Below are 23,228 nucleotides of genomic sequence, written 5' to 3' on the forward strand. Positions count from 1 at the left end.
ATGATGCAGATGACTTTACTTCAAGAGAGTGCTTAGGAATGGGGAGGAAGAGCTTGAGGGCTCAAGGAAGTAGCAAGACATAAATCAGGGTGTGAGTAATGCTTAGTCTTTGACCGAGGATGGTTAATCTGCCTTCACGAGAGGCAGCCTTCTATGTCTTCATTTATGGGTGGACTGTCAGCTGTGTTTCATATGAAAACCTGTCTTCAAATGCAGCCAAAGCAAAAACACGGACGTCACTAAGGGATGGATTCAAAGGCTAGTGTAATGGCAGCTGACATAAAGTATGTGTTAGGAAAACTCCATTGCTAATGGATCGATCGCTTTCAAGTGTCAGCTAATGCAGAGAAGGCAGAGACTAAACATCTTTCAAGAGTTTGTAGAAACTCAAACTTTGATAAGGCAATTTACAAAGATGAAATGATTTTTTAAAAAGGGGACTTGGTTTAAAGAGGGACTTGAGTTGTCTCTGATAGTGTATGTGGAAAACAGTATTCCAGTATTCTTCACGCTTGTTCTACAAGATAAAAAGTTATGGATAGTACCTTACTGAGGCTTCATCTCCTCCATACTCCCCACATAGAACATATTTAGAAACTTTACCTTGTTAGGCATGATGGTATATCCCTGTTATCCCTGTACTCAAGAGGCTGAATCTGCAGAGCCAGAAGAAGTTCAAGGCCTACCTGAGCTGCGTAGCAAGACCTTGTCTCCAAAGAAAAGAAAAGAAAAAAGAAAAGAAGAGAAAAGCATACAACACAAAGCAAATCAAACTGAACCAAGACAAAGAAACAACCAAACAGACATCTAACCAAACAAACAAAAAACCCAACTAACTAAACAACCAACCAAACACACACACACACACACACACACACACACACACACACACACACACACACACACACCAAAACAGCCAAACAAACAAACAAACAAACAAACAAACAAAAAATCCAGTCTATTTCGGGGCCAGGAAGTGGAGGCAGTATCTCTAAATAGATAAGAGACAACTTAGGGTGAAATGGAAACCTAAAGTGAATGTTTAATACTCTTGAACAGCTGAAATTGACATTTAGTAAGCACTTTCAGTGGGCTGTGCATTGATCCCGATCCTTTCTTCACATAAAAACATTTGCTTTTTGTAACTGCAGGGGTGATAAAATCCTCATTTGACCAAAAGAGGCCGGTGATTGTAGAAGTTGAGCACACGTGAACTAAAATTCAGACTGCAGGCAAGTGTATTTGAAAGTTCTTTTTTTTTCTTCTTCCCCACACTGGAGACAAGCACATCTTTAGTGATGTAGATTTATTGCTGCTTCCATCCTAAACAGAAGTTTTCTGAATTGGAGCTTTCTTTGATCCTGCAGGAATCCGATGCCAACACCACACGGACGGGAGGCGTCAGGAGGAGAAAGAGTTGTAATATTCAATGGTCTGCGACCAATGCGCCAGGAGTCACCGTCTTTCATCCTGACTGTGTGGACGCATTTTAAAAATGACATCTATTACCACATTAGAGGCAGCCCATAATAGTGCCTCATAGAATGTTTGTCTCAATTGTGGTTATTTAATGTCCTTATACCAAATTTCAAAGGGCTCTTATGGTCAACAGACATAGGGAAATAGATGGAGACAATGTTGCTTACAAGTTCTCAAAGCCTGGCTCCCTCTCTCCCTCCCCCCACAACCTCTCGCCCTCTTTCCCTCTGTAATTTATTTTCTGAAGTCTCTAATTTTCTGGTCTTAGAAGTTTCCTCTCTAAGAAGAGACATCGCATAAATTCTCTGATTGGCACAAGTAAGACTCGAGTGTTAATGACGTTGTTATTACGAAGAGGGGGAGAAATACATAAATCCACTTGATCCTGGCCGGTATGCAAAGGCACGTTAATGGTCCCCAGGTCCAGACTCCATGTTAAGCTCTGACTCAGGGCAAGTTTGAAAGCTGAGCTAAAGCCATGACTAAGGAAGCCAGACTAGAGCTGATGACAGGCCCTCCTCTTCAGCGGTACCAGTAGGTACTAAGGAGGATGGAGGAAGCCTCCGGAGACAGTGACTGAGCATGCTGCTGGAGGTCCTGACCTTCACAAGGAGCAGAGGAATATCGTGTTTCATACTGTGGTTACATCTGTGGTTTCTAACTGAGTTTTTTTTTTTTACCCGCCTTTCTTTTTTCTTTGGGCACAGGGCATGGTTCTAATGATATGTAAACAAAATAAAAAATAATGAGCAATAACTTTTACTGTTCTAATTTAACATTATTAAAACGACACAATATTGCTTTGGAAGAAAGTGGCAGAGGGCAAATGCTGTTAAGCAGAAAAAAAATTAAGTACCAATATGCTGGTATATTATTATCTACACACTTGGCTAGATTGCACTCTGAATGCCTGCCACAGGCAAGCTATGTCTACGCAAAGATAAAAGAAATCTAGAAGAACGTCTGTTTGACTTTTCCTGGATTGTTCTGACACTTTTAAGAGCTGAAGGCAGAAGAATTTCAAGTACCCTGAGCCTTTCCCAAGGCAGACATTCAACTCCTGCTGCCAGGGATTCCAGGTACGTGAACCAATCAAAACACCCAAGTGGGTTCTTGAAAGGACCATTCATAGGAACATGAACCAGTTCTAAATATTGACAGATGTTGACTTTGGATTAAGTGTCAAAAACATGTCACCAGCTTCAGCAAAGGAGGAAAAAAAAAAAAAAAGAATAAACAAAATAAGTATAACAGTCTGGAATGTTTGTTGGATCTGGGGCTGTAGGGATTTATGGTCTTATGATTTCGATTCTGTATATTTTTGACATTTTTAACGGGAAAGTTCATTTTGAAGAGTCATCACTTCAAGAATGGCTTGTTTGATGAGTTCCTCACTTTCCTACATGCCTGGACTTGGGTATGTATACTTTCTTGGACTATAGTCAACGAAATGTCCCAAACCCTTTCATTGCAGTTGAGTCATTGACATTGCATATGGCTTGAAAGTGTGCTTTGGGGATTCTTCCTAGAATGGCAATATTTGTGCAGTGCTGGGATTTGCCAAGTTTTGATTATGGCCTGTGTGAAGAAAAGTACCTTGCAGACAGAGCTCCCATCTGTACGTGAGCAACTGGGACTTTTCTTAAGAGTTGTCAACACATTTTGAAAGTGGTGTTGCCAAAGCTGGGTTACCTCAGATGTGAGCCCAGCGGTATAGCTAAGGCAGCGCACAGACGGGAAAGCCGCTGGAGAGACGGCGATTGCAAGATGCCTCTGCAAACCAGCACACAGGACTGAGACCTCAGTGCCCCTCCACATGACCCCTGGTTGGAATCTTAACTGGGAATGGATTCTCTTCAGGTCTCTGTACTCATCTTCAGGTATTCGTTCCTCAGCATTTGACACCACCGATCTTGCCCAAGTCAAGCTCATAGAAACAAAATTTCAAGTCTTGGCAAGTTTCCCGGGTCTCCTCCCGGGCCAGTGAGAAGGCAGCTAGCCATGTACATTGTACAGCTTGTTTAATTGTTATGTTGCTTCCCTGAACATGAGTGTCAGGTTCCCCCCCCCCCCCCCCCCCGATGCTGACTTTTCTCATTTATATTTCCTATTTTCTGTCATTAAATCTCTCAGAGAGCCATCTGGCTTGCTAGGCCTAATGGTGCTAGATGGGGTTTCTTTCCCTATTGAGATAGATGTTTGGGGGGACATCATGCACCTTCTCATTCTACTTTGTGTATCTGAAGACGTCTTCGCTAGCTCTGGCAGATGGGAATCCTTTTGTCTACGCTTTTCAAACCTGGTTTGGGACTGGTTTTTCTGTGCTGATGTCCTTACCTTCTCCTCCTTTGGTTAGGGTTGCTCTTATTTCCAGCTTGTCCTCTCTGGAGGACTTTACCCTCCGGCCAACAGTCAGCTCTCTCCTTCTATCATGTCCATCCTGAGTATCAAACGCAGGTCACCAGGCCTTGTGGCAAGGACCCTCACTTGCTGAGCCATCTCGCCAGCGCCCATCTAACTTAAGCACAGCCAAGGAGCTTACAAATGAGTGTTGAACTTCCGTTTCCAGTTGGAAAAATTAGTGGTGTATTTTAGTGAGAGGCAGGATGCAGAGGTGGGACCTCCCGCTTTGTGTTTACACAGATTTGCATATCGGAACAAAGAGAACAGACGGTCCACTGCTGTTCGGACGGAGAATTGTCTTAGGACGCTTGCCCTCTTCCAGCTTTATAAGGACATAGCTCTCAAGTCAGGCCTCCAAAGTTGCTCTCCTGCCTTGTTTTGTGCAGGTCTGGAGAAGCTGAGACAATTTTACCCGTCAGTAATGAAGAGGGGGATGGGATCCATCCGACTTCTGAAATGGCCCCAGCTGTCCTGTAAGACTCTGACCCACTGACACTGGTGATTGCAGCTGAAGACAGTATGAATTGGATCTTTGGGAGGCCACTGATCTCTGCTCAGGGAGTGCACTTGCGGCAGGTTCCTCCTCGTGAACTTGAATTTGTACACCATCTTCTCTCCCACACGTGGCTGAGACAGGCTGAGTAACGCTTTGGATGTATCTGTTCCATTTGCTAACATTTACTACTTCTCCGGATCAGAGTAAAGATCTGTTTAATTTATCAGCTTTCTAATCCGTGCTGAGCAACTAACTGAAGACTAGCCGGACGTTTTCTCCAGGTCCTGTGTCTGCAAAAGACAACCGTGTTGAAAATCACGATGTGAGTGAAGAAAGATTGAGAAGAGTCTGACTCTTGTGTCGATATGGTAGATTTTTTTTCCTGTTTACCATCCTAACGCTGCCACCCTTTAATACAGTTCCCCATGGTGTGGTGACCCCTTTTCCAACCATAAAATTATTTCGTCGCTACTTCGTAACCACAATTTTGCAACTGTTATGAATCGTAATGTAAATATTTGATGTGCAGGGTATCCGGTAACCTACCGTAAAGGGGTTGAGACAGGTTGAGAACCACCACGTATGGTCCTCTGACTTACATATACTTTCTATAGACAGAAGCATAAGAATGACCGAGGCACTGAGGTTCCCTCACTGGTGTCCTGCCAGGGAGGTGCGAGCTGCAGGTCTCATGGGCATGCCGCTGTGGAACTTGGATTCTAGAAGGGGTGACTCTTGGAAAAGTGAACCATCAGACTCTTTCTTATTTTGCTCTCCTTTCTCCTCCAAAACTATTGTTGGAGGATGGCCCCACAGGTCCATATTTCTTTATGAATATCAAAATATAAGCATTTTATGGATTTAATAATTCTTACATACTCAATTTAAAGTAGTGGTGGCAAATAAGATTCACCACGAACAATATTTTGATTCGTTTTATATGTCTTAGTTTTTGTTTTCTACACTAAATAAGAGCCCTTGAATTTATCTGTAAACTCGAGACCTCAGCCGCTGCATTCTTGAAATGATCCCAGCCGCTCATATGTAATAACTGAGGTTGCATAAAAATAGATGGGGAGCAAGCAGTGTATTCTAGTCTTCTGTTCCGCTGTAATGTCATGTCTCTAATTCTGCAGGCTGGAAGTTCAAGGTGGTGGAGAGTTTGGCATTTGGTGAGGTACCAGGCTTTCTGTTTCCAGAATGGCACCTTGGAAGAGACACATTTAAGACATAGCATGATGTTAACGTTTATCAGTCTGGTCCTAAGTCTTGAGTGATGATTGTATGTGTGCTAAGTCCTGTGCAGAGGCAGCTATGGAGAAGAATTCAGCATGAGAAGGATAACACAAACTAGCTTACCAGGACTATAGTGAGTCTCATTAGGAGAAAACCTTGGAGAGTAAGGAAATCCTATTCATAGTAAGGGGAACAGGCTGATGGAATCTGAGATTGAATTCCTGACACGAAGTGTAATCAATATACAATGACATGAAGTGTGGAATGTGCATCTAATAAGAAAGAGTGTGTGAAGTGTTTGAAGTGGGAAATCCAATGTGTGACTTCTCTGAATTCTGCAGGTAATATGTGGAAGATATTCTGATGGATTTCACCCAACCATGAGAGACCATGAAATGGGAGAAGTCGTTAAGCCAGCAAGGTTAAACAGATACCCATGCCTCTCCTTCAAGCAGCTCGTTTACCTTTGGAATTCAGAAAGGAACTGTGAACATTTTTTCAGCATCACCTAGAATGCTTGTAGCTGAGAAAATTATTAAATTCTATGAAAAGATGGGCTTCTTAAGAAAAAGATAAAATCATGGCTGTCATACAGACATAACATGAGCATTAAGCATCCCTGGAACTAGGCAGATGTTATAGTTGGCCGGTAGAAACTTGGGAATGAATGCATCTATTTATAGATAAGAGATTTGAAATGTGTGGGTAAATGGGAGGCAGGAAGTTTGGGGAGGGAGGTCAGTTGCCTGCCCATGGGACACAATGTGCATAGCTTCTGTGCAATTTTATCAGAGAACCCTGGGGGGAACCATCTGGAATCTCAAAGGTAGCTTTTTACTGGAGTACACATACCTCCCTGTGCTTTTAAATATGAAACTAGATTGTGTTTCCCAAGCCACACTTAATGATCATTAGATCTTGAGTTTGAGGCCAGCCTGGTCTATGAGTTCCAGGACAGCCAAGACTGTTACACAGAGAAACCTTGTCTCAAAATGAAAGAAAAATAAAAGTGAAGATTAAATGTATTTAAATAGCTTAAGTCCAAAAGGTAAGGTCATAGTAATTTTTGTTGGTTGTTTTGTTTAAGACAAGGTCTCACTTTTCAGGCTAGTCTGGAATGTAGCACAGACTGGATTCAGACTCTTGGACCCCCTGCTTCCATTACCAGAGCGTTGGGATCAGTGTGTGATGCCATGCCTGGTATAGTTTCTACTCTGAATAGAGGTTATTAGTGTCCACCATTGTCTTGTAATGATGCTGACCTCATCTCTCCCTGAGGTGCGTTTCTTGAGAACTCACGGTGACCATTGTTAAGCATTTACAATAACCCTCTAGTCACCGTGAAAAATAAACACCCTGGCTTTGTCTCTAACATATCCTGCCCCTAAATCTACAAACTCAGATTCCTGAGTGACTGACTGTAAAAGTTCTAAGGTCAACTCTTGAGAGCTGGCAATTCAGCTGTAGCCCTGGAGCCATCGGGCCTCCTCTTCCTTTTTTCTTCCCAGGGGATAGACAAGCTAAATTTGCCATGCTGGACAGGGAAATCAGCCAGAAATGAGGCAGAGTCTACAGTCTCAGAGTACCCTAACCAGCCACGCAGATCCGAGCTGCAAAAGTTCACCCAGTGCCAGCCAGTGGTAAAGATACAAATGCACTTAAAAGATTGATTTTATTTTGAAGTGTGTGTGTGTGTGTGTGTGTGTGTGTGTGTGTGTGTGTGTGTGTGTGTAAAACTTTGAATGCAGATGCCCACAGACTACGAAGGCATTGGATTCCCTTTGGTGTTGGAGGTATAGGTGGTTGTAAGCCAACTACTGTGGGTACTGGGGACCAAACTGAGGTCCCCTGAAAAAGCAATAAACTCTCTTAATCACTGTGCCATCATCTCTCCAGCCCCACAAATACACTTTCAATTAGTGTTATTTTGGTAATCTTTTCCAGTTTGGGTCTTCACGAAATGAAATATGTTACAACTGCTACAATTTCTAGAAGCAATTAATATACCATGTTTAGAAAACATTTGGCATAAAGAAATGCATCTATACTTATAACTGCAAAGAACATCTGTGATTCTGCTTTTATTTAATTAAGGCATATAAAAGGATGAATCTAGTATGTCTTCTCAAAAACAAGTCATTTCAGATAAGCTATTTTGGTTGTTCAACATATTTATTTAACTTTAGTTGTTGGGGCTACTGAGATGGCTCAGTGGTTTAGAGCACTGGCTGATCTTCTGGAGCACCGGGTTTCTTTCCCACCACCCACACGATGACTTACAGCTATCTGTAACTTTCATTTCAAGGAATTTGATATGTTTTTCATACATGCAGACATACATGCAGGCAAAACACTCATACACACACACATTCATAAAATCATCTTCAGCTTACTCTAGTTCTCAGGATATTGTGAATAATATACAGAGTTTGCTCTAACACTTGACATTTTTGTTAGAAGTATTCGGAGAGTTTTGCAAGAGCTACAGGATCTTAGGAACGCATCTGCCTAGCCCACACTAGTAACAGACCTACACAGTGCGCTGTTTAGCACCAAATCCTGAGTTACACGGAGGTTAAGACACATTGTACAATCGACTCAGGGTCCCTAATAGTAAATATGGAGAAGCCGAGACCAGTCTGTGGCTGGTCCCCCTGAACAGACATCATATTCGTATTTCTATAAGCAGATGAATACACGGTGGAGTGAAATCCTAAGTGGTTTTCTGGTGCTCCTATCTAAACTCTTAATGTGCCATTGTTCCATGTGGCCTTAACTGTTGAAAAGAGGTTGTAGTTTTTGTAAGAAAATGGAGAGAATGGAAAAGAAGGAAGGGGCATAAAACTTCCATCACAAGTAGCCGTGTAACTCACAGAGGAGACATCTGCAAAATGTTAAAGACGAAAATAGGACCACAGGTTCCTGATGGCATGAAATGGACTTAAACCTTGTCCCTTCTTCTTTTATGATGTCATACTGTTCCTCGACTCATTTCTGAGGAATTTGCAGTTAGCATCAATTGTAGAGTAGGCACATAATTTCCCTCAAGCTATCCAGAGGAGCTACAGAAAATAAAACAATGATTTTATGTCTTTGCTGTTTTAATGCCCTGGGAGCTATCCAGCCCACCCACACTGTATTGAGATGCCATTATGGGAAGAATAAGCTCCTTGTAACACAAAGCAATACAATTTCAAGTATGTGGCGCTGTGTGTGCCTCTGATCATTACAAACATATCCATTCAAGTGGCTCTCAGCTATCTCAGGATTCATTACCCGCATCTAATTCTGCACTAGATCATTTGAATATAAAAGTTTACAGAGAAGTTGTTTTGTCAACTTAAATCGAGGGCCTTGTTTACATGTGAATTCTAATCTTCCATACCTTTCAAATCCCAGTACCAAATGTCTCATTCCATGTCCATGCCAGAGGAACCAGATCACAGCGTGTAGTTAAATGGCTTCCTCCTCCTCATCTTCCTGATATTTATGGTGACTGGACCCCATTCCCAGAGATTCTGGTTAAATGGAGCTGAGACAAAGCCTAGAACTGTGCATTTTAAATGTTCCAAGGAGTGTGAATACTGGTCTACAGACCACACTTCAGGTGGATTTCTTTGGTTCTCCATTTACTCATCTGAATTAACAACAGCGGCTCCTGAGAGATGAGGTTGTTTGTGCCTAAGCAAATTGTTTAGAGAAAACAAACCATAATACCCCTTGTTGATGAAGTTATAAGCAATTGAACACACTGCACCTTTTCATTTGAACTGTTTTTAAACATTATTTTTTGAGATTATAATTACATTCTGCCCCCTTTGTCTCTCCTCCCTCCAAACCCTCCCATGTACCTCTCTTTGCTCTCTTCCAAATTCAAGGCCTCTTTTCTATTTTTAATACACACACATGTACACACTCATATGCATACACACTTACACACATATGCGTACACACACATACACACTTGTGTGTTTGTATTCCTAAATACAATCTGCATTTGAGCTATTTCTGATAAATCCTATTTGTAATAACTTGGGTTTACACTATGGATGTGTCTATGATAGTGTTCCCAGAGAGTTTTGGTTGGGGATGGAAGATTCCCCTTGAATGTGGGCAGCATCATTCCATGGATTGGGGTCCTGACTGGATAAAAGGTTGAAAGGGGGCAGAGTATGAGCATGCCATCTCTCTCTGTGGCTGCAATGTGACCAGTAATCCCACCTTCCTGTTTCCATGTCTTCTTTCCCAGCATGGACTGTATCCCCTCACACTGTAAGCCCAAACAAACCCTTCCAGACTCAAGTTGTTTCTTGTCAGGTATTGATCCCAGCAGTAAGAAAAGTGACTAAGACAGAAAACAGGTCACTGAAAAGTGAGGCCATTGCAGGCATATATCAGACTGGTTCTTGATTAGCACAAAACACTTCTTAACAAGGAATTATAATTAAGCCACGAGAATCTTTGATGCTGCTCTCCTAGGACCAACTTTGATTCATAACCAAAAGCATGCACAGATATAAGCCTTCTCCTTATTTCTCCTCCTTTTCCTTGATGCCTAATTTCCTTAATGCTTAAACAGTCACATCCTAAAGGATGCAGGCCAGCTCAGCACCTCACATTCATCCTAGTTCTTGAACACAGGATGCAATTTCGAAGGTCAGTGGGAACTGTGAGCCAAAAGGTCTTTGTGCACATAAAATGACATTTAGAGAGAATTAACCTTCTTTGGCTGCTGGTTATGGTTGTCTAGGAATGTTGTTGTGTCTCCGTACTATAAGGGTAGCCAGCCTGAGGACAGGCTGGGGGTGAAGGAACAAAAACGTAGGAGGAAATATGTCATTGATTATAAAATTTAACCATTGAATTAAGTGTGCCTAGAACTTCTTTCATGGTTCCTATTTGTATATGGATGCCCTGTAATACATTTTCCATATTCTGTAAACTGTTAGGGTTCATGAGAAGTCCTCAAAAGACCATCCATCATGATGCAATCAACAAGAGCGTTTATTATATGGCATGCATGTGGGGTCTCTCACCTGTACACAATGGCAATGACCCTGAGAGACATGTGTAAATTCCTTTCAAGGACAGCTAAGGGGAGTTCCTAGGGCAGTTAGATCATTTGGGCATTTTACCTACAATTGGCTTAATTAAGTGGCAATTATGTTAGTACATTCCTAATTGTCTAAGGCTAGCAAGGGCTGGCTAAGACTATAGCTTTTCCATTTTGGAGCAGGCCTGGACAAGTCCCAGGCCTTGTCCTTATTTGGTTATCACCTATCAGGCAAGGGGTTTGACCAAGCCCTAGTTCTTAACTGAGTTATTAGGGGCCTGTCATGATGTTTGCCTGGCCCTCTTGTAAACCATTTTCAATTCTGTTTCCATCTACTTGCTGTTAAAGGTATCTTAACTGACATACCAATTTTAAAGCATATTAATGGAATTAATTAAGATGATCAGAGTGTTACTACCCTGGGGTCTCATTTTAGCACAGCATTCATGGACAGTGTGGTTGGGTGAATCATTTAACTTCTGTGGGCCTCAGTCCCCTCATTTGTATAATGATATTGTTGGGCTGGACCATCTCTAAAGCCATCCTAAGTTTCAGTGCTGGGAACTATTTGATTACATGTCACGTGAAACATATTGGTGCCTTATGCCTTCAACAATAATGTCACGCACATATCCCCTAAAAGCTACAGAACACAATGACACATGTGTCACATGATGACCATACATGTGCTTTGATGATGTTCCAATATCACTCTAGTTATATGCTCTGATTTACATAGAATTAATTATTACCACTGTGGAGTTACATGACAATTACAGCTCTTTACATGATGCTGTAAAAAAATTAGCACATCTCTAATATTTAAAACTTTAGCAGAGGGAAGGACAACTCAAGTAATACTTTAAACTCTTTTCATAGGATGCTTCTATTTACATAAATATGGGCATGACTGTTTAGGGTAAAAAGTTAGCTGTTCAGATGGGGAGCAGAAAATAGAGCACTGATTCCTTTTCTCTCTGGAAGTATACATCCTTCACATTTGTGCAGCTACAAAGGCTAGCTACATGAGAAAGTGACATGTAAACTCCATGTGTGCTCTATCAAAGCACAACTATCATGGTAGGGACACCTTTCATACATGATATAACTGAGGCAGAAAAATGTGGCAGAAAAAAGTTTTGAGTAACCTTAAGTTGGACTTTTTGTTCCCTATCCTATCTTGACAAAATCAAATTAATAATATTGAGAAATAAATAAGGTAAATCATGTGTTATTTCAAAACAAAAAGTTAAAATGGGGCTAGGGATCCAGCTCAGTGATTAAGCCTCTGCCAAGCATGCACAAAGTCCTGTTTCCAGCCCTGAGTAATACACACACATAACACACACACACACACACACACACATACACACACACACACACACACACACACACACACACACACACATACACGCAAGCATATATGCAATCAAGAAAGTCTAATTCCTTTGGGTAAATATTAGTTCAACATTGCCTTCTTCTTCCCATTTTTTTAGCTGCCACGAGCTTATGTCTCCTTGGGGAAGATCGTGGTACAGTTCTAGTCATTGGCATCCAACCTCAGAATGTTCCACTCATAAATATATTCATTTGCTCTTTAAAAAGAAAGAAAGAACGAGAGAAGAAAAGAGAGAAAGAAAGATCACAGGATACAACACAAAGATGAGTGTTAGCATTTTAAATGTTTTTAGTTGTGAATGAAAATAAATAAGCAAAAATACTGATAGAAAAATTAAACAAATACATGTAAGGCAGTGTTTTAAAATACTATTTCTAATCTTTTAAAGATTGTACTTATTTTTGTTCTTTGACAGTTTCATGCATGCATATAATGAGCTTTAGTCATTTTCAACCTCCTCCTCGCTCATCTTCTCCGTCTCCCATGGAAGCTCCTCCCCCTGGCCAGTCCCTCCCCACTTTCATGTCTTCTTTTGTGTGTGACCCACTGGGTTTAAATATGGCTACCTGCATGAGCATGGCTGGGAGGTTACTTCCCGAAGCATGGCAACTTATCAATGGCTACACCACTGAAGAAAATGATGCTGTCCCCCACCAGCAACTCTTAACTGATCATGGCTCCTCAGATAGATGGGGCTTCATGAGTGCCCTTCCCCTCCAAGGCCCAGTCTTATGAAGTTCTTTCCCAGGTAGCCACAGCTGCAGGGAGCTCATGAGTACTATAGTCCCCTCCAGAAGTCTTTTTATTTCTTTCTGAATATCTCTGCATCTTTTGGCCATTACATGCTTTCTGCCCAGTCTTCCACAATGTTTCTTGAGTCTTGAAGGGTGTGTGTGTGTGTGTGTGTGTGTGTGTGTGTGTGTGTGTGTGATATAGATGTCCCATTTAAAGTCAAGTACTTCACTGTATCTTATTCTGAAAGTTTTGACCAGTGATGAGTCTTTCACTAAATGATACCTGCTGCAACTATTTCTTTGTTCTTATTCTTTCAGATCCAATTAGTTGTTCTGCTATGGCTATATATATATATATATATATATATATATATATATATATATATATATATATATATTTAATTATTGGTCTATGAAGTTCACTTTTGATCTTCCTTGACCCAAACATTTTCTGGTTCCTACTTCTACAAACTTCTTAGCCAATTCCTTGTTCCTATGGGGGACACAGGGAAAGATTAAACACTTCCCTGTTGGCCTAGTGAACAACTCAGGGAGAGCATGTGTGGTAGGCCCTCTCTATTTGCTCCTTCTTCTATAATGCCAGACAACTCTATCTGTGTATCTGCACTTGTGTTGACATCACACCTCTGCTCTGCTCCTCCCATATCTTGATGTGGTTGGGAAAATTTCTAAGCTATGATTAGCAACATTCTCATCTCTATTACCATGGGAATGTGGTAAGGATGAGTCCTTTATGTGAGCATCACTGATGTCTTGGGACTCACTGGATGTCAGTTCTCTAGTGGCAAGGGCAAACCCTTTTGGGTTCTTTATCACATATTTTGTCCTGAGCCTCAGTTTGGAGGAGGAGACGGGGGGACTTCTGGGTCCCACAGTGTCAGAGTCAGATCCCTACCTGTGCACTTTGGAATCTGCTCTTCACACTTGGCCTTTCAAAGTAGAACACTCTTCTGAAGTCAGCTCACAGTCTTTAAGTCGTTTTAACCTGAACTCTCTGTGCTGGGACTCAGTCAAGAGCCTAATCTTGACTTGCCAAGTTGTATGCTAGAATAAAAACAATCCTGATGAACTTGATCTTTGATAATCAAGGTTACCGCTTCTGTTATTTGAAATCATGTATGTGGCCTTGCTTATTTCCTTCTCCTTTCTTTCTGCCTTCCTCCTTCTCTTCCTTCCTTTCCTTATCTCATATCAACACAGTAAACTCAACCTTCCAGCTCTGCCTTTGTTCATGGCAACTGTCTCTGTAGGGTCTAAGGTTCTCTCTCTCTCTCTCTCTCTCTCTCTCTCTCTCTCTCTCTCTCTCTCTCTCTCTCTCTCTCTCTCATCATTATTACCATTCATTACAGACTTTAATCGCATTCCCTTTGATCATTGCAAAAATCCAAAAGTATTTTATGATTTTTATTCTTAGAGGTCACCCCACATATAAATTATATATAATATATTTAGTTGTATGTAATTTATAAGTTATAATATATATAACCATATATAATATATATGCATATCTTCATTCATTCATTCATTCATTCATTCATTCATTCATTCATTCAGGAAACCTCTATGGACAATTGTTCATAGGGTATCAGGTGCTGGCCTAGATGCTGTCAATCTGACACTGGGGAAGGAACAAAGGGCCTCTTTTAGAAAGAAAGCCTGAGGACTAAAAGATGAAAAGAGTGTGACTAGATCCATGAGGGTTGGAGTGCAGAGCAACAGGTGAACATCAGGGCTGTCTCTTCTGGCCAGGATGACAGGAAATGCTTCCTACAGAATCGCTAGAAGATGAAAGAATATTCTGGGCAGGAGAAATTGTGAAAGGACTAGAAATGATGGGGAACAAAAGAAAAAAAAAACTTTGGTTCAAGCTTCTATGTCTTAGGTGAGACAGCCCAGGAAATGCCACTGCGGGTCGTCTCACAAGCTGCATGTCGTCTGAAGGCACTGGACGGACAGTGTCGGCTCCTGTGGGTGAACGGTAAGTGAGTGACTGGTACTGTTTTTTATGTTGGTTTGCTAACAGTCACACTTTAGCTGTATTTTTGCACTACCATCATGCACGGTGTTGTCAGTGATGGAAACCAGTAAGTGTTCCACAGGGCCTATGACATGATGGAACACACTAGGGACCACAGCACTCAGGAGGCCAAGGTGTGAGGACAGCCTGGGCTGCAGTGACGCTTATCTCAAAAAGCCAAACGTAAACAAAACATTTTATGGGATTTCTATCTTACAATGGTCTCTGAATCCGTAATTATTATAATATAAAAAAATTTAGGATTCTGTAATAACATATAATATATGGCAAACATAAAATTCTAGAAAATACTTTTAACTGAGATTTCTCCTTGAGAATTCAAGAAGAACAAAATTAGAGTTTACTTAAGGACTCATTTATTTGCATACAGAATCACAACCTGCTGTCCTCTGATATCTGTCAGAGAATTTTATTAATTAACCAAGTCCACCACATATCTCTGGGAACTCTTTCAGTAACAGAACCCAACTCAAAATGGCATTTTAAAGGAAGGGAGCATACTCTCACATAATTAAAGCATCTGGAGGAACCCCTTAGACATGTTCCTGTAACATCTTGGGATCTCTCACAGTTTCCCTATACTCCTGTCCCTTCTGGCCCCAGGAACATGTCATTTTTGTCCCCATGGTTTTGTCTCCCATGCTGTGACAGTCCTAGGGACTCGTGTCTTTAAGCCCAATCATGTGCTGTCTTCTCAGAGGGAGCTCATCTTCCTCCCCAAGTTCATCAGCTTACTTGTAGTTGGGTTTCACTGTCCTAAATTGAATCACTATTTCGTTCACGAGTGGAAACCACAGAAATAGAAGGACCAATGGCCCAAGAAAGGAGGGACTGTCCTTGAAGCTGAAGGTACATTATCCCATGCTGTGCTAAAGTGGCAGCACCAGCTTCTGGGAGTCAGTCATTAAATCCTTGGGAATTTGCAAGTAGTATTTATCTACAAGCATTATTAAAAAAATAAAATGAGTGCTGGAGAGGTGACTTAGTAATTAAGAGTGTTTGCTGCTCTTTCAGAGAATCCTCATCACAAGCTTCTGTAACTCCAGCTTGAGGGGATCCAGCTCCCTCTTCTGGCCTTCAGGGACAACTGCACTCACATGCACATACACATTCACACAGAGGCAGAAATAGATACATGAACATAAACATAAAATCAATCTTCAGAAATTACATAGCTTACAGTTAAATTATACTCACTGGGCCGTGGTAGCTCAAGCCTTTTATTCCCAGCACTTAGGAGGCAGAGGCCAGTGGATCCCAATGAGAATGAGGCCAGCCTGGTCCAGGACAGCCAGGACTGTTAAACAGAGAAAACCTGTCTTAAAAACAAACCAATAAACAAAAAACACAAAAGCAAACAAAAATAACAACAAAACATTTACATTATACTCAATGTACATAGAATGTATATGCAGAACACAGCACTTCCTAATCATTATACTAGCTGTTACTATCAACTTCACTCCTAGGGTGATGTATGTCTCCATGTCGCCTGACAAGAATAAGACACAACATACTTCTGTGCATTTCTTAACCCCACACCCAGTGATGTGACTTTCGTGGTGTGAAAGCAGACACTGTGAGTATGTTTATACCATGGAAAAGGACAAGAAGACATGGAATCAGCCTAGATGCCCATCAGAATTGATAATGAAAATCTAGTCAATGAATACAGTGGAATTTCATTTAGGCATAAAGAATTAAATCATGTCACTTTGAGGAAATGCATATAAATACAAATCGTTACAAGAAGCAAAATGAACCAAACTACAAAAGAAAAATGCCATCTTTTTCTCATATACAGATGCTAGGATGCTAGATATGCTATCACAAGGTAATATCATCTACTAAATATAATACATATGGCATGAATGTAGAAGGGGGACCAATGGGGGGGTGCAAAAGGATATGAAGGCAGTGAGGAACAAGAGATGAAGGCAGTGAGGAACAAGAGATGTAAAGGGTGTAGGAAAACCAAAACACAACATCCTTTTCTTTCAAACGCCAATCTAGATTTACTTATATACTTACCTTTATCCATGAGGCACAAAAGGGGACTGTTTAGGAGAGAAAAGGGACCAGCCAGAGGAGGAAGGATTGCAAGGGAATTGTACAGGGGAGGACAGATATAATCTAAGTTTAATGATATATAGGTATGACAGTGTCATAGGGCAGCAAAAAAATTAATTAAAAAGTAAGACTTTAAAACAAAGCTTTCCTCCCAGTACTTGCATCCTTCAGGTGTTTGTGAGAGTGGTCAAGAGCTGATTGACATACAAGGCCTGGTCCCTGCTTCTCCACCCATCTGGCACCTAGTCCATTTACTATAGCAGCACCATTCAGGATCCCCATCAGTCCACAGCTGTCCACCACTCAGAACTCAAAGCTGGGTTCTTCTGCTTGGTTGATGTTTCTGCAACTAACGCGACTTTAGGTAGAGGAATCAGAAGGGATTTCGACTCTAATTTGGATTTTGAAGAGTTCAAGGAACAAGCTGTAAAGTGAGTTAGCTGTGTTCCCAAGGTTGAGTCCCTCCGGCTCCTTGTCATCATACTCGGTGACGAAACATGCTTTCTAGCTGAAGGGTGACTCTGTAGAGTGCAGATGACAAGCAGGGACCTGGGTTACACTTTGTCCACATCACTGTTGATGATGGAGTATTAGGCAACATCTGGAAAGGCACCTATTGCTTGTCACTGAATGACACAGTTGTTTCTCTATGTTCCATTCTTAGATTCAACCAACTGTGGATGGAAAAAGCTTTAGGAAAAGAAATGTCTGTACTGCACTTGTATAGGTTTTTTCCTTGTCATTTCCTCCTAACAATACAGTACAGAACAACTCTCCATAAAGCATTTACATTGAATTAGGGGCTATAAAGTAATCTTGGGGTGACTTAAAGAACATGGAAGAAGATATGTAGGGTGTGTATAGATACCATGCCATGTTTTGTACATGGGGTTTGAGTGTCTATGAACTTGGTTATCTGAGCAGGATGAGGACCCTGGAATCACTCCAGTGTGGATATCTTGGGACTATACTCAGATGGATTTGCACTTGGGCCTCTATGTGGTCTGCTCCCATAGTGAGAGCGAGTTTGTGTGACCAACTGAATGTGACAGAAGGGACTGTGTGGCACCTGAGGCTGGGTCAGGGAATTATGACTTCCGCTTTTCTGTTCTGAAGCCTTTTTCTTTTAGGGAAGCCAGTGGGATGGCATGGGAACAAGTGTGATCCCCTGTGAAGAGTCCCACACATATAGAACTTAAGCATCCTGGTAATCACCACTAACAAAGTGCCAGCTGTGAAGATGAGCCAGCACCTTCTAAGAAGTTTCTATAGGCCCAAGTCAGACCTTCAAATGACTGTGATTTTAAATGATATGTGATGTCTGGTGAGAGACCGTGACTTGACATTACTTAGTCAAATTGAAATTTAGAAATGAGTGGCTAGTTTTAAACCATAATGTTTTGGAGATTTGTCATGCAACATTAGATAACCACTATATGTTGTGTGGCCACGGGCAGAATCCATACAGGCAAGGTGATAGTCACACCTACTTACAAGATCATGGAGAGGACTGAATGAGTCATACATGTCATATCAGGCATCACTAGCAACACGTAGGAAGCGCTATGTTATTTGCTCAATATTGGCTGTATTTCAGGTGTGTCTGTCTGTCTGTACTCTAGCCAGCTCTTTCAGAACTCTGGCTCTAGGTCTGACCCAGGAGCTCAGTTCCATCCAGTCTTTTGAACAGTATGCTATGATTCCAGGAACACATTCTTTGGAATTCAGGTTTTATACTAGATATGGATACAGACTATATGGATATAGATATAGACTAGATATGGATATTTTTATGAGAAAAATATTAACCACCCCTAAAGACATCACAGTATATTTCCCTGTGTTTTTCAAAAGCAACATGCCCACAATGACTTTGCATTGCTTTATGGGTCTCCATTTCTACTTTTTCTTAAAATTTCACGCATGTGTTTTCTCAAAGAAATGAGCATCCATCCCACTTCTTGTCCCCATTCTGTGCACCTTAAACTGTAAGGGCTATGTGTGGAAAAGGAAGATGATGCCCTTCACGGTGGTGAGCATTAGGAGAGGTGATAGTTTTTGGTACTCAGCATTCATTTACCCAGGCTTAAGTGACATCTTTCGTTGCTGAGATACCTAATAGCTACCATCTAGGGGAGATACTGAGGACTTCATCTTTAACCTGAGAGGTCAGCCTGGGTACCATTTTATCATAAGCTTAACCCATCCTTTCTTTACGTTGCCATGACTGCATAAGAGGAACTTCTATTTGCAGTCTGCATCTTGCTTGCCTCCTACACTCATCTCTACTACTCACACTCTGGAAAGACAACAACAACAGGCATCTGTCTCTCTTGCCTCCCAACAGCATCCTTTAAAGCCAAGAAGGCCTTTGTTGCTCATGTGTTTCTGGACCAACACTTAGCGGTAGTGGGAAATGTCCTGGACATGACACATTGCATAACTTATTGATTGTTTTCCTTCCATTGTGAGCACTAAAAAAAAAAGGTGATTTGCTCACATGATCCAAGAGTTCCAGATATTTTGTCTGACAACTCACCGGCAGATTCTAAACATGGCTACTTGGTGGCTCCTCCATCTGGTGGTTCCTCTTGCGATGTGCAAATACCAGGTTTCAAATGGGATTGTCACAGCCAGGGGGACTGTAAGGAAAAGCCTCCTGAAGCAGGAACTTCTAATTGCCAGCATCACAGCCTGTGTCTGGCAAAGTTTCAGCCCAGGAAAAAAGGTGCCCTTGCGATATGATTGTGAATATGGCAGAGAGGAAGCAGGTAGGCTGCCCTTTAATGGCAAGATCTGGTGCACTCACCCAGCTTTTCCCAGATGTGGAAAAGCAGCAAATGGAAGAGGCAGTGAAACAAATTAGCAACAGAAATACCAGCCCTGCCTTGCCTTTGTGGCATTATTCAGGTTCAAATGCCTTTGATGTGATTAAGTTACTCTTTTTAGGATACGGCTGCATTTGAAGAACCACAAGAGAAAGCACAGGAGCTGGAGAGAAACACCCAAGTGGATGAGTGAGGGGACAGCTGCAGCCCTGAGACTGAGATTGTAACTTGTCAGCTTCCAACCCATCACGTGTAAGCCAGACACAGACTAGCTTCTCATCTGCCTCGCTGTGACGCTGTGATTTTGCTGTCTGGTGTGTTTCGGGTCGCATCTGTCGGCTGCATCCTCATCTCTATGAGATTTGTGCCGGCTGATAGCTTCAAGCTATGGTTATCTAAGTCTATGGCTCTTCTTCCTCTCTTAGGAAGCCTCCAGGGGAACATAGTATGCTCTAATGTGGGTGTCTTGATCTTATTAATCAATAGATGGTGCCCACATCCAGGCAGTTCCATATGTTCAGGATAGGACACTGGACTCATTTGTTATGCCCTTTGACATTTGTTGGTTCAGTAATGAACATTTGCCAACATAAAAACCCGAGTCAACTTTCTCAATATCAAATGTTTGAAGCACTCTTGCTTACAATAAACGTGACTGTTCCTCTTTGCTCTTTGCATGCTCTCGACTCCTTCATTATTCCATCTCTCACGACGAAATGATTAAAAGGCACTGCTTCAACCCCTAAAATTTGGCTCTTGGCTGAATAAGGCTTTAAGTTTCACCATGCCGGTCTGTGCGGCAGCCTAGGGAGGCCTTTCGCATTTCATCCATTGCTAATGTTTCATGTCTGTGGACTGAATGAAACCCTTGATTTCTTTTGTAGACACATGTAATCTAAAGGCATGCAACATTTTGCAAATGTTGGCTCATATATTAATTTCATAAGGTCTTATTTGGTCTGTCGACCAAGTTCTGATTACTTCCATATTGCTCGTAATTGCCTTAATATCCCCAAAGACTTTTTCATTTTGTGCATCCCTTTATCTTTGCGTCTTTTATCTCTTACTGTGAGAGTCCAAAATTGCTGACACATTCAGTGGGTTTAAATCCTGAGTGTTGCAGAGGAGTTTTCAAATCTGTTTTAATTTTCTATACTCAGCTGAGGGCCATTACACATTCTGTTCAGTTAATCTGTTTTTAATCATATCTGTAAATGCTAAAGCTGTACATGAAAGAAATGGTGCATAAAGTGAATCTAGATCAAGTATACTTCAGCATTTGTGAAATTGAATTCTTACTTTGTTCTACCTACAAGTTACTCTTCTGTATTTGTATCGAGTTGACTTATAGCAGAAGTTATGGACCAAGAGTTATGGTACTGTATTGAAAATAGTATAGGTATCCATGTTTATATGTGCATTAACTATTACTTATCACTTTGAGTAACAGTGTTACAATAGGACTAATAGGTAGAAAGTTATTATTTATATTTCATCTCTTATCAGCTAGGATATGTTCAGTTGCATGAAATTAGCATTCTCATTAATAGTGGCATCAGCCATTGGCAATTGCTTACTAAGAGTTCCAGAGGACTTAGGCTTTGTCCAATTTTTTTTCCTCCATCCTTGAGGTTATTTGTATTATATCTCACAAAATGCAAAAGACCTTTCTGGGCTGGAGTGAGTCACACTCCCAGATGTCAAACTCCGTGTGCACCTGAGCAGGAACAGATGGGACAGAGGCACACACCCATCCCACTACAAGCTTCTTGACTTTTATCCTTCTTTCAAGGTCTGAGCAATCTTCCCCTCATGTCTTATCTGGGATAAAGTTGGGCCACAGGATCACCCTTAGACTAGGTAAATATTTCCCAAGGCAAGCACTCATCTCGACTGGCTTAGGCTAATCATAATTATCCTGGTCCTCCATGTACAATACTTGAACAAGGGGCTTTGTCGGCGAGTAGGGATAGGCTGGATGAGAAGCAAGTGGGTGGAGGGTAGAGCTGCTTGCCAGACAGTAACTATTCCAAGTTCATGCTCTGATATATTTACAAGGTTTCTACTATGGTCTTTTGACCTATGAAGTCAGCTGTAATGTTTCAAAGTGCTGCCTGTTCACACATTCCTTATTCCTTGCATTTAAAAATAGCATATCTTACTACAATATATTCTTCCTGAGTTTAGTGGACAATGTGGACTATACTGTTGTATTCATGTGAAAGAGCAAGTGCTTAGGAGTAGAGGGGAGAAATGTAAGTCAGGGAAGGGAAGGACAAAGCCTGGGTTGTTCATTTCCTTTGCAGAATCTTCGCTGTGGAAGAAACACACAGCATGTGTTTGGGCTATCAGTGGAGAATTACTTCCTCAGAAGAAAATGCTGGGACTCGATGGGTGAAGGGTTACCATGAGTAGAACATAATTCTGCTGCTGCCTCAAGCCAGTTAGCTAAATGAATAAATACAGATGTGGAAGGGTTGTGTCTTCAGCCGTTTATCTCCTGACTCCTCTTGCTCTTCTTTGGAGCTTTGGCCCTTTGTGCCAAGTTAGACTGGAAATAGAAAGAGCAAGTGTAGGGTAGGAAGACTTTAACTCTCAGGGAAGTCTCAGAGTTGACAATGAACTCTTAGCTACCAATCCAAGACTTGGAGGAGAGGTGCTTTTCCTTGTTTTAGTTTACAATTTAAAGAAAGTGGAATGACCCTTCTCCGGGTTCTCTCGGGTATAAGTGATAGGATTTATTATATACTAATTGAAACAAAACAGAGGAATCAGGGATGGAAGTATTGGGACTGCATAGACTCAAGGGGAAAATTCAACAATCCTGTCTTAGGAGGAAGTAGCATCCTGAATCAAGAACCCCAATACGGGTGCTTGCATCTCGGCATGTTTTGTGTCTACTAAGTGTTATCTGGCCTCCATGTTCTTTCTCTATGTGGCCAGAACCTGCTTTATAGATAGATTCTAAGTCATATTATTGATGCCATATACAACAATTTTGTTTTTTTCCAGGAAGTGTTGATATAGACCATGAATGAACTTTGACTTTTCTGGCTTGGGGCAGAAACTGTCTCTTGTAGGTAAGATGAAGAAAGCATGCTAAGAAAGTAGAATAAGAAGTAGGACTGACTGACCTCGGATCTTGTTCTTCGTCCATGTTTAGGAGCACTCATGTTTCCTGGTTTATGATGGGGCTATATCTTGACAGATTCATCAGAAGTTGAAAATGCATGAATATACTAACAATGTGTTACCATGGCTTGATAAGGTAGCCCACTCAATTACATGGTTGTTTACCTTCCTGACTAGCTGGCTCAGGGGAGCTATGGCTCTCTGCTGCCACACTGACTCACCAGAATAAGTAATGTCCTGCATATCTTTAGGAAAACATTAAAATTCCAAGTCCAAACAATGGCTTCTATAGAATGTAGATTGCTTTCATACACCATTATGACATCATAATAACATTAT

General features: G+C 41.3%; 1 long non-coding RNA gene across 2 annotated transcripts; it reads right to left on the reverse strand.

The window, feature by feature from the left end:
* Positions 1–1,017: 1,017 nt before the first annotated feature.
* Positions 1,018–23,132, reverse strand: LOC143269590 (uncharacterized). Of its 2 annotated transcripts, XR_013046101.1 has the most exons (3): positions 22,892–23,132; positions 19,469–22,308; positions 17,285–17,603 (listed from the first exon to the last, which is right to left on the reverse strand). It is a non-coding gene; the product is annotated as an uncharacterized LOC143269590 (long non-coding RNA). The 2 variants fall into 2 exon arrangements; XR_013046102.1 differs by lacking the exons at positions 17,285–17,603; positions 19,469–22,308 and adding an exon at positions 1,018–4,668.
* Positions 23,133–23,228: the final 96 nt, after the last annotated feature.

Source organism: Peromyscus maniculatus, chromosome 19, assembly GCF_049852395.1.
Source record: "Peromyscus maniculatus bairdii isolate BWxNUB_F1_BW_parent chromosome 19, HU_Pman_BW_mat_3.1, whole genome shotgun sequence".
NCBI lineage: Eukaryota > Metazoa > Chordata > Mammalia > Rodentia > Cricetidae > Peromyscus > Peromyscus maniculatus.